Raw genomic sequence first — 12,712 nt, forward strand, 5'->3', positions numbered from 1 at the left:
ATATGTTAAGAATTTTTTCAATTTTCTATTTAAAAGAATCAGAGAAGGCAACTAACACCACTAAAATAGCATAATTCTAGATGCAATTTAAGGAAGCAGCAATAGGACAAAGCCAATAACTTGAGCCTGACTGCGCTTTTTTTATACAAATCATTAATTCAAACCTTTAGGGTAAAAAAAGCTCATTTATTCATCAAGAAGTTAATCCAGTTTGTTCTCTAACTGGGAAATAGCTTTCGCTATTTTTTTTCTGTGCATACACTATTCATTAATGAAACAAAAAAATCTTACCCGGGACTTCGTATGTATTATGTAAGTAAACATTACACTTTGATGTAAAAATTTACATTGTTCACAGATTCATTTGAATTTCTCATTCACATTGCCACCGAGGAGATAAAAGAAATTTCTTTCATACTGCCATGTTTACTACTGTTTTCTTCAGCTTGTAACAACTAATTTATCCTTTAAATCAAGACCTCAAATGCAAATACCACACACTGCAAGAACAGTATTTTTTTGTTGTTTAAATTAAGCTCAGTGCAGTTCTGTACAGTTGCACCAATGGATGAGGAAAACTTTTTTCCATTCAATGTACTTTTTCAAATAGTCTGTTTTCTCATGATATGAATATTACTCTAAGCACACATGATATCCTCCCATGAAATTAATAATAAATGTTGATTTAAAGAAAGATTCTTCAAGGTAAATGAAAAAATAGCATTGTTAGAGGAAAACTTATTAGAAAATCCTGAAATAATTACAAAAAAATCTTTCTGAAATTCTGCTGATACTACTGAAATAGCTGAATGTTGGACTAGCAGACTGATGAGAGTATTATTTTATCCACACTACAGAATGACTACATTTAATAATTCAAAAATAAAAACAGCTTATTAACACATATGCATATGCAATATTGGTATCACACAATGAGACATCCAAAGAAACATCAGCTTTTTATGACAATACATCTAGGCACAGAAACAAGGCAGTGTGTGAGATTTCACCCCACAATTTAATGCTTATTCTCATGAAAATACACTTTTATAATCATGCACCCATTTTATTTCTAAACTACCATTTTTTTTCCTAAAATTCCCCCCCAATTTGTCTCCAATAATATGAGTACACCCAACAGTAATTTCCTGCAGCACAATTATTAGAAATTATTTCAATAAATTCTGCCAGTTGTGTTTTGCATAGTTGTAACATCTAATGTGTATTTTTCATGCAAATGCAGTACAAAATGTGAACATTTCGGAAAGAAAAACTTCAAGAAACTATAAAAATGAAAGCAAGACATTTAAAAAATGAAAATAATATTCCTAATTAGCTTTGATTACTTCAAACACTTGGCTATGCTTATAGTTTTTATAAATTATCTTACTCTTTGAGGCAATTTTCAGTCAATCCAGTCATAGTTAGAGTAACAGTGTATCAAGGCAGCTTATCAGTCAGATCACTCTCCTTTGCACATCTTGAAATATTGATCCTTCAAAGAAAATACAAAGGACTGCTCACCGCACGCTCAAGCAACACCTGCAGGTGATACAGCTGTATTAGCATAATACTGTTCTGGATTTCAACATGTAAAGAATGCAAAATTGCTATAAATCAACATTAAAGGCTAAAATTATTTTCTCAGCCATGCTAATTTGAACTGAGAGAGAAGCTGTTGACCAAAGATTTTTAATTTTACATTAAATTGACTTGCTGCTTATACACCAGAGAAACCATAATATAACTAAGACCAGAAAGTACTCTTTAATCTTTAATATAAAATTAAATTTTGCTGGTTTTTCAATTTATCCAGAGACTTAGTACCACTTAAAACTGTGCTTTGTTGTATTCATTTTAATCAAATGTTATTTTAATTGGGTCTGTAAGGACATGTAGAAACTACTGCACCACTGGGAAGAAAGTGATTTTTGATCTCTTGTTCTCACATCTCTGAAACCAGCCTGGTTTTTAGTCTCACCTTTAACTTCCCTTCAGGCATTATTCCCCTAGGGTTCCACAGCTTCAACTCCCAATTCAGATCTGCTCCAATGAATAATGAATCTCAAATCAGTACTTCTGGAAAGCAAGACTTGTGGAAATGGGGATGTCTTAACGAATTTTCCATATGGGCTATGGGAAGGAGTTGAAGCCTAAAGTAGGGCTCCTGGGAAACGCTTCACCAGGCACATGGTAGGAACAAAAGGAAATGGCAACTCTACCCTGCATGTAGTTTCACAATGTTTATGAGGGTTGCCACTCTATGTATACACTACAAAATTAGAGTGCCTCCTTACAGAAAGGAGCAAGAAATCAAGGCAGGACCTTAGAGGATGTATTACATCTCTCCCTCCCCCACTCTGATCTCTCCTAAGCATCATTCCTTCTCAAAGACAGACAAATGCTGCCTTTTCTTTCTTCCTAAAAGCTGTACGCTAGCTGGGCACCAGCGGGCTGGTGGAAGAGCTCTTCTCCACAGCTGAGAGAGTTATCTATTTATGAAGAAGGAGGGTGATGGGAAATAAAGTCAATCAAGTAAAAAAAACTCAATCAGACTTTGAATAAGAACAATCTACCTCATACTGAAGTAGAGTCTTTGAGATATGGCTTTTCTTAGCCATAAAATACTAAATTAATTAAACTTGACTCAAGCTGTTTGACTGAAAAGATTTGGTAAGCAGTTCATAATGTTCTAGCCTAAATTACAAGTTAAATTAACAACTATATGTTACAATTAAGTTAGGTTCAATTTGTCCAGACAACATTTAAACTAAAACTAATAGCTTCACTCCCTGTCAGAGTAGAATTTAATTTTTTAAACAACTTCCATCTCTAATTGCATGAAAACAATGTTTTTCATATCAAGATAGATATTAAAAGTCTCAAGAATTGGTGTTTTTGTTGTTTCTTCTTAGTTTTTGTGGGTTTGGTTTTGGTTTTTTGTCATTTGAGATCCTGGAGCAAACTTTTTGCACTATATTTGATACGGAATTGTATCAAGTTCATAAAAGGTGCTATGACACACTGGTTACCTGTGCAGCAGTACCCAGACAAGAATGACTAAGGAAATCCTTGAAAGCTTCCTCTTCCAGAAGGAAAAAGCAGAAAACAGACATCAACATATTTAGGGGTTGTCAGTAGGGCATAGAAATACTTTTCTTATAACCCTGAATAGCAGAAAAGGGAAAGAGACTGTGTCTCCTTTAAGATTTGCATCTTAAGGTATTTCACTTTTCTTACATTTGAACCAAGAGTGGAACACAAAGGCATCTGACCTGTTTGCACCTCTTATTACTTATTTTAAATTTTAAAATGTTACAGGTTTTCACAGTGCATCATAGGGATCTCTGCATTCACACTCATGTCTCGTTTTTAACTTTGTAATTCATTCCGTAACAGGGGTTGGCTGCTATAAAAAGGAGTTGCCTGGAAACATCCTCCATGAAACCACGGATGAGGTAAAGTAAGACTTTTTCTCACTCTTCTTTAATCTTGATAGTTGGACCAAGCCTAAGGCTCGGAACCCACAAATTACATTGCATTTTGACATATAACGCTTGCTGTTGGGTAGTTGCCAGGTAAGATAAAAAGATTTCTGCTTAATTAAATCACATTCTTTTTTTCCACAATGGCTGACAATCTTGGCTATTTTTAACATCACGAGATGTATTCATATCAGTATGTGCTGGGAAAAGTGTGATAGACCTTTTGCTTAATATCAAACCCCAGAATTTCCAGACACAAAGCCAACAGCTGGCATGACTGAGACACTCTCAACTTCACACATACACTTTCTCACATGGTTAATAAGAGAAAGTTTACCTAAGTCACTGCACTGGTTTAGCAGAGATATTGAATGGGGAAAAAAGAAAGAGGAGGGAATGACTCAAAGATTTTAAAAGGACAGAAGTATAATTAAAATATTGTTTTAAACAAAATTAATCAACTTCTAATGTGTTTGGGTCAAGGCACCTGCACCAAAAAACACACCCAGTGAAATCTGAATTGAGAAGACAGATACAATTAAACATGAAGAAACTTGGCTGCTGAGTAGAAATGAAGTTAGGTATACAATTGACTTTGCTATTATAAAAATATTAAGGGCCAGATTAGGAAAGTAGTTTCTTCTTTTTTTTGCCAGCAATCAGTGTAGTCTCTTGATCACCAAAGTACTTTAATAGAAGGTACATTTCAGTACTTAATCTTCCATATATCCCAAACAACTGCAGGTATGAAAAAGGAGGTTCATGGAGACTAGAACAACCACTTTTCTTCTTTGGTTTTCTAGGTAGAGTCACAGGATTATGCAGCTAACTAATTTCCACAAATTAAAATAGAACCTGGCTGAGGGGAAGTGAGGGAATGGAATTAAAGCTATCCATTCACTGGCCATACTTCCTTTTTCGCAAGAGTGGTCCTTACAGTTCTCTCCAACATTGTCTTTCATTTGAGTGAAAAAGTTGGTACTTTATTTAGGGGTGGATTTTTCATACTAGGTGTGCTCTAGCTGCCAAGAAGATATGGAGAGGTCCTGAGCTCTTTTTCTGTTCCTCAGTGCAAGTTCCTGTCTGGTCTCCTTGCATTTAAGAATTGTAGTATGCCCAGTGATCTACATCAGTTCACTGATCCAAAGAAAACAAACCTATGCAAGAAGACATTTGGTTCTGACATGTGAGAGATTTCCCAAAAGGAACTACCACTTTTGGATGACAGCCTGAAATTAAACAAAGTAAAGCATCAGGTGAAATGGTACCCCCAGCCTAAGTCTTCATGAATCTGAGCTGGGAGAACACCATACTGAAGTATTCCTGTCACTCTGAGTTGACTCCATTCCTCCCTACTGAAGCACTGGTGAGGAATACTCTGCAAAGCCAAAGAAAATTACTTCAGAGCAGAGTCAAACATATGAAAATAGGTATTTATGCACAGTTGTTTTTCTTAATTTTTAAAAATCGAAAAAAGATTCTAGTATCTCTGACTTACATAATTTGACTCAATGAACAACTTGGTCAACAACATCCATCATGATTTTTCAGATGTCTACGAAATCCATATTAGTTAAAATATGTTATTCAAAGACAGTCTCCCAGATAGGCTTTCTTTTCACCTACTTTGCTATGGGAAAGAATTAACTTATCAGAATTACAGCTTTATTACATTTCCCAAGGAATTCTGTCATGTTGCTGTCACAGTCTTCAAGTTTAATTTATACTTAGCTTTTTCATTCAGATTATCAGTTGCCCAATATGATCATTGTTTTGCATGGCCTTCAGCAAGGACCCCATTTCTTCACATCCCTGTAATTCACAGTCATACTTTCTTTTTAAACTAATTTTTACTTTAGCAACCCATTTGCTGACTTTAACTGAATCTTATACCATTCAATCATTTAATGCTTATAGTTACCGAGAAACAAGAGATGCATTTTATTTTGAGGTAACATGTTAGAATCCTTGCCTCATCTTCAGCAACTTCAAAACATACAAAACAGTCTTCAACATTTTTTCTTACATTCAAGACAAGACTGGATAAAATATTACAAAGGGATAGACTGTAAGCAGCAGGCTGCTAACTTAACAATGGGAAGGGATTCTAAACTTCCCCCCACTTAGTGGACATTTAATTAGGTCTAGAACAGGCTTTGATAATTTCCAATCCTGTAAGTAATAATTCAGAATTACCTACTTTGTCTTAAACCACATTTCATCTTTGAATTTCTCTTGCCTTCTTTCATGAACAGCAATGGAGACATGAACATTCAAAGGCTCTGGAACTGTTCCCTTCTTTCCTCCATAAAAGGAAGCTATTTGTACATATCCCATTTCCCTCTAGATAGTAACACTTTCAGGTTTAAATACATTCAACTGCAGGATAAAACAGGCAAAAAATCCTATAGTCATCTTACCATTAAAAATCCTGCACTAAAATTTCTACCTCAAAGAAAAATGATTCCAGATGTAATGATCTGGCTAACAAGAACTAACAAGAACACTAACTTGAACAGAGTTCTACTCTATTTACATCACTTCACATGCATAGAACTGCACTAACCTCAGTGAAATTACTCCACACACAGGGAAGAAGAGAACAGAAATGAATCTCCCACGCTCACACACTTTCCTGGGACACATCTGTATCGCAATAGGACAGCAACCTGTAAAGCCCATACTATTCTTTCACCACGTCTCAGATACATTTCACAAGATGACAGATACATTCATAAATTCCACTGCAGATTTCCATTAAAAAAACTGGAGTTGACATTTCATTTTTACTACCTTTATGATACCTTGTGTATCTTCCTAATGACTCGCAGCATTGCTCCTAGTGTAGTCCGTTAAATATGTGGATTTTTAATTCAGAAGAGAAGCGCTATATTCTACAAACTCCATAAGTCATGTAAAAAGGAATGTCAAGACCAAGTAAGGATTTCCCTTACTTTTATATCCACTAACCTTTTACACTAATTTATTCAAATAAGATTTATTTGGTTTATCAGAAGTAAAATACTTCAAAAGAAGTGCAGGCAACTACGATACATCAATGTATGCAGTCTCCTGCACAATAATTCTAACATAGTACCATCCTTCACATATTTTACCAGGATGCATTTTATAAATAGTGTAAATTCTGTATTAGAAGGTTTTCATTTCTAAAGATAGGAAAAGTAGTTGTGTACGTAAGTTATATAAATACTTAAATTACAGTTATCTAAGTAGCAACACATGTGTGTATATATGTATAAATATATATATATACACACACACATGCACATACACATATGAAAACAATATTTAGTCTGCCCGGTGACAAATTAGAACTATTTCTCAACTTAATTAGAACCTGTTGCTTTGGTTAGTACTTTTCTTTTAAAAAGTACCCTGACTGTATAGTTTCTATGCTCACTTGCATCTCAAATACATGTTTAATACAACAGGGTTTTTCCATTTTCACACCAGTTTGCAAACGATACAGAAATCATTATCTAAAAGCCAAAGCAGCTATTAAAAAGGAAATTGAAAAATCATATTTAAGGTATTTCAGAAAAGGGGTGCAGACAAAGGCAAGTACTTCACAGAACATTTTTTAGGTTAATAATACTTTGGAATGTGGCACAGAGGGAGCATTAACCTAAGATTCTCCATCAAATCTCACCGAGCTACATCAGAATTTAAAATCTATTTTTTCTAAATAATCAGTTAAGCTGTGTGCCATGTTAAAGAAAGGCTCATAGGGGAATAAAGATTTGCAAGAGGTTCTGGCTACGAATTTCATTTCAACTGTTGGTATATTTCTAGACAGAAAAAAAAATAATTAAAAGCACTGTCAATACAAGTAAAATAAAAGAAATACCGTTTTTTGACATAAACGCTGGTCAAAAGGCAACTCAGTATCTAGGTAGGTAGGTTATTCCAGAAAGGAGATTTAAAAAATGCATTTCCTTCATCTATGAGAATCTAATGCGACATTCTTTCAAAAATAAATCAGATGCTGGTTTTGTGCTTGAAGTTTCATAGCCTTTTCAGGCAGCATCTTGACCGAGCATCTCACTGCCTCCGCTTCTGCCCAGACCACACACTGACACTTTTTAGGCAGTGTTTAAGCTTCTCCCTCCCCTTCAGCATGCTGCTGCCTCAATGGATTTCATTTTTATGTATGTGAGTGAGCACATATGTGCAAACTATCCTTTTTTCAAATCTATAAGAATCCTTTATTTGTTTGGGGTTTTCTGAGTGGAAAGATGTTTCTGAATGGAATTTAACTCTGTTTAGCATTGTCAGAGCAAACAGTAGCTAAGTCTATGGCATCAAGAAGCTTTATCTGTTGGCAATAAATAACCACTTTGTACTCTAAAAGTAGTCAGGTACTTTAAACATGAAAGAAGTACCAACTGCATTACTAACAATCATAGAAGGATGTTGATAGGCACAAGAACTTTTGTGGAAGCTTTCTATTAAACTAGTTGTAATTTTAAAGATGCTCTACCCAGAAAGTCCTAATTCATTTACACATGATCTTACTGAATACAGAATACAATGAAAAACACATTAACCTTATTGATGAAAGAAAGTATACTTTTTGAACTGAGGTGAATGCACTCCTCTGGTAGTGAAAGTAGGTAGAGCCTTTCCTTTTGCCACTTGACTGAAATTCAGTGTTGCACGAAGCAGACACAAAAGGGACTTTCTACTGTTCCCAGAGAGTCTGTCCACCCTTTTTCCAAGCTGTCATGACTTGCTTTAAAGGAATTACAAAACAAGGAAGGGATAAAAGCATTTTGCAAATAGTCAACAGATTCAATTTTTATTGTATTTTGCCCGTCAGAATATTTAATTTCTTCTGTTATTTTGCCACTAGATTAGGTCAGTAATTTACTTAACAAAAATCCACTATAAATTTTAACATGAAAAGGATACATGCTCTTTCAAAACAACTTCCTTTTTAATCCATGGTTGCTTTAGTGGCATTTCAAAAACTAATGAATATACTGACAGATGACTGGCTGACAGGTTTCAAAGACATGTTTTTACTTTCTGTGGCTAAACATTTGACAGTTTTCTTGCAGAAATGTGTTTCCTGAAAAACACTTTACAGAAATTCAACAAAAATGATTTATCCTCCAAAATTTTAAAAGCCAAAACCACATGAACTGTAATTATTTTAGAAACTAACTGGCCATCAACACTTGTATATCCCGTCTTTTTTGTTTTGTTCTAGCACTGTACACTGTCATTATCTGCTCTTTCAGCAGTATTAAAAGGCTTTACAAACTGCTGATGCTCAGTCATTTACTCTTCAGTGAAGCCAGAGAGCTTTACAACATACCGGACCACCTCACATATCAAAAGACACTTAGCTACTGCAAAAGAGGGCTCCTGATGCCAGACAGATGACATTTTTGAACTATTACAGTACTCACATCTGCTAATTTTTAGAAGACCCACAAAAGTTCAAGAATCCCAAAATAAAACCAAAAGCCTCTGTGGAATAAATATGAGATTATGTATTCTTCAGCATGCAATATTTAACAGGTTTCTGCTTTGGATTCACAGAATCATTCAGGTTGGAAAAGACCCTTGGCATCATCAAGTCCAACCATCAGCCCTACTCTACAAATTTCTCCCCTACACCATATCCCCCTGCATCTCATCTAAATGACCCTTAAACACATCCAGGGTGTGTCCTTAAACACACCACCTCCCTGGGCAGCCTATTCCACTGTCTGACCACTCTTTCTGTGAAAATTTTTTTCTTAATGTCCAGTCTGAACCTCCCCTGTTGCAGTTTAAAGCCATTCCCTCTTGTTGTGTCACTAATTCCCTGTGAGAAGAGACCAGCACCAACCTCTCTACAATGTCCTTTCAGGTAGTTGTAGAGAGTGACAAGGTCTCCCCTCAGCCGCCTTCTCCGCAAACTAAACAGTCCCAGCTCCTTCAATCGCTCCTCACAGGATTTATTCTCCAGGCCCTTCACCAGCTTCATTGCCCTCCTCTGCACTCACTCCAGCACCTCGATATCTCTCTCGTGTTGAGGTGCCCAAAACTGGACACAATACTCCAGGTGTGGCCTCACCAGTGCAGAGCACAGGGGGACTGTCACCTCCCGTCTTCTGCTGGTCACACTATTTCTAATACAAGCCAGGATGCCGTTGGCTTTCGTGGCCACCTGGGCACACTGCCGGCTCATGTTCAGCTGCTTGTCAATGAGAACCCCCAGATCCTTCTCTTCCAGACAGCTCTCCAGCCACACCTCCCCAGGCTTGTAGCCATGCAGGGGGTTGTTGTGGCCCAAATGCAGGACCTGGCACTTGGCCTTGTTGAAGCTCAACCCATCAACATTGGCCCACAGATGCAATCTATCCAAGTCTCTCTGCAGAGCCTCCCTATCCTCATGAAGATCGACAATCCTGCTTAACTTGGCGTCATCTGCAAACTTAGTGATGATATACTCTATGTCCTTGTCAAGATCATCAGTAAAGATGTTGAACAGAAATGATCCCAACACCAAGCCCTGAGGAACACCACTTGTGACCAGCCACCAGCTGGATTTAGCTCCACTGACCACCACTCTCTGGGACCGTCCATCCAGTCAGGGCTTGACCCAGCAGACCGTTCACTCATCCAGGTCATGGTTGGCCAGTTTTTCTATGAGAATTCTATGGGGAACTGTGTCAAATGCTTTTCGAAAATCCAGGTAGACAATATCCGCAGCTTTTCCCTTGTCCAATAGTTGGGTCATCTTGTCATAGAAAGAGATCAGGTTTGTCAGGCAGGACCTGCCTTTCATAACCCCATGCCGACTGGGCCTGATCCCCTGGCTGTCCATTATATGACTTTTAATGGCACCTGAGATGACCTGCTCCATGACCTTCCCTGGCACCAAGGTCAGACTGACAGGTCTATAGTTTCCCAGATCCTCCTTTCTGCCTCTCTTGTAGATGGGTGTCACATTTGCCACCCTCCAGTCCAAAGGGATCTTCCCAGTTAGCCATGACTTCAGGTAAATCGTGGAAAGTGTCTTGGCGAGCAGATCTGCCAACTCTTTCAGCACCCTTGGGTGTAACCCATCCGGTCCCACAGACTTGTGTGCATCCAAGTGGTGTAGCAGATTTCTGACCACCTCCTCTTTGATTATGCTGACCTCAAATTCCACAAATCTTGTATAGATTAATCATTTAATAAAAGCTTGACAACACTGATCCTCCATAGATGTTTTTCCAAATGTAGTATTTTTTCTATTTCACAAAGAATTTACAAGGTTCTCAAAAAAGGCGTAACTGGAGAATTTCTGTACCACAAATTTTAGATTTCACCTTTTGAGAAAGAGGGAATGCAATCTCTGGCATTTAATTAGGAATCTGAACTCACCTGCTACATTTTACTACTCTAATACTGATCTCAACTGAATGCAAAGTAATACTATAAGCATTTCTTCTCCTCTGATGATAATGCCCACACAGCCCTATCTAGTACTTTACTGATCATGTTACAGAGTCAGTGAGATTTTAGCTCAGATCTGTTCAAAACTAGGTTATTATTCCTGCCTCTGCCTAATAAGTTTAGAGTCAAAACTTTCAGTTCTCTATGCTTAGACTTACATATGCTAGACTAGGTTCCACAAATCCACCTGACAAAACCAGAGATGCTATCCATAACTCCTCATGAAGTTATATTGGCTTCTGGTCCATCACTATAGGTCTGTGCCCAATTTAATTTCGTGATTAGCATACCATGGGTTCTGTAAGGTTGCAGACAAATGTCCTCTTCCAGCTGGCTCAATTAAAAAAGGAAGTAACAAGATTTAAAGAGGTAAAATATCAAATGAGTGATTTAGTTGACTGTCATAGGAAGGCAATACCCATTAACAGGGAGAAAGGCAGGCTGATAGGCTTTAAGATCTTTTGCTGGCTCAGCTCTTTGAAGAACATCTATCTGTCTACACACTAAGCTGAGAAGTCACCGTGTTAAAAAGCAAATTGCATCAACACAGGCTGGTGAGCTCCTTCAGCCATTTCTATTGTGAACAAATGGCAAAAAATTATGACATCATAAAAAGCAAAGACTTTGTAATTGCTGTTTAGCGATCATGTCCAAATAAGGGCCAATTGCATTTCCTGTATGAAATGTCACATACTGTGTCACAGAAAGCTTATCATGTCCTGTCATGGCCACTCTCCTTTCAAATTAAGCTGAAAAAAGCATAGCCATCTTTATATGGATTCTTCTACCTGTGTAGGTCAGTAGGGATAAAAAGAGCTTGACAAAAATCAACTAGAAAAGTAAATTAAACAATCTGAACCTAATTCCATCAGTTTTCATACACGACTACGAATGCAACCTCATCACAGACACCCAATGATAATGAATGATATCCTGATTTAGTAATGTCAGTAGGAATTCTGCTGCTAAGTTCAGTTAGACATGGTTGCTTCCAATCATGTTCCTCAAATCAAACAAGATTATTGTGTGGTTAAGTACAAGTACCAAAGGAGCTACACACCCTGGTACAAAGGGGGTGCCTCCTGGCAACAAAATGGAAGTTACTCTGAACTAATGTGCTTTTCAGGAGAGGAGTACAGGCCAAATAATCTTTCATGAGGTCTGTGAGAAGAGATCAGGGTGCAACAGAGCGCCTGAGAGCAAAGGTGCTGTGCAAACCGCATCTCAAAGGCTCCACAAAGAAGCTACTGTCAAACATACCACAGGCAGTCATTGTGCTAAACAGACAAGGAAGGTAATTGCACCTGTAAGAGGTAAGTGCTGACATCTGTTAAGGTACAAACGCACATACCACATATTGCCCTTACAGTTTGTGTTCCTGAGCCTGTATTCTCTAACCTTTCTCTCATATGTTCACTTTTCTGTGCAACATCTCTTCTTCTTGAAGATTCCCTGCAGCCCTGAAGGCAACATCTATAGCCTACAGCAGAGACTTCCCCTGAACAACAGGTGAAGAAGAGCTGAAGCTTTGCAAGAAGAGATGAGGTGCTGCAGCTACGAGAAGAATCATGGGTGCAGGAACATTTATTGTTACAATCTGCAACTCAGTGTTTGTAGTTATTTGTTTATATGTATTTTTCCAGGCAAGAAAACCTTGTTCTTGACTAGTTAGGTCACTCATTGATGGATGCTATGCAACTTGGGGATATTCAATAGCTCGACAATGAAAAACCTGAGAATATCAAATACTGTCTATGGAAGCCACAAGACAC

General features: G+C 37.4%; 1 protein-coding gene across 24 annotated transcripts in view; it reads right to left on the bottom strand.

Annotated features, from left to right (window-relative positions):
• The window catches only part of NRCAM (neuronal cell adhesion molecule), a 164,027-nt gene that overhangs the window by 83,136 nt on the left and 68,179 nt on the right, over positions 1-12,712 (bottom strand). Inside the window, exon 3 of one of the 24 annotated variants that reach the window (XM_074903044.1) lies at positions 1,391-1,495. The exons of 22 other annotated variants lie outside the window; for them this stretch is intronic. The gene's annotated coding sequence lies outside the window, so the exon portion shown is untranslated. Of the gene's footprint in view, positions 1-1,390; positions 1,543-12,712 lie in introns of all 24 variants that reach the window. One more of the 24 variants, XM_074903043.1, reaches the window with a different exon arrangement.

Source organism: Athene noctua, chromosome 3, assembly GCF_965140245.1.
Source record: "Athene noctua chromosome 3, bAthNoc1.hap1.1, whole genome shotgun sequence".
Classification (NCBI taxonomy): domain Eukaryota; kingdom Metazoa; phylum Chordata; class Aves; order Strigiformes; family Strigidae; genus Athene; species Athene noctua.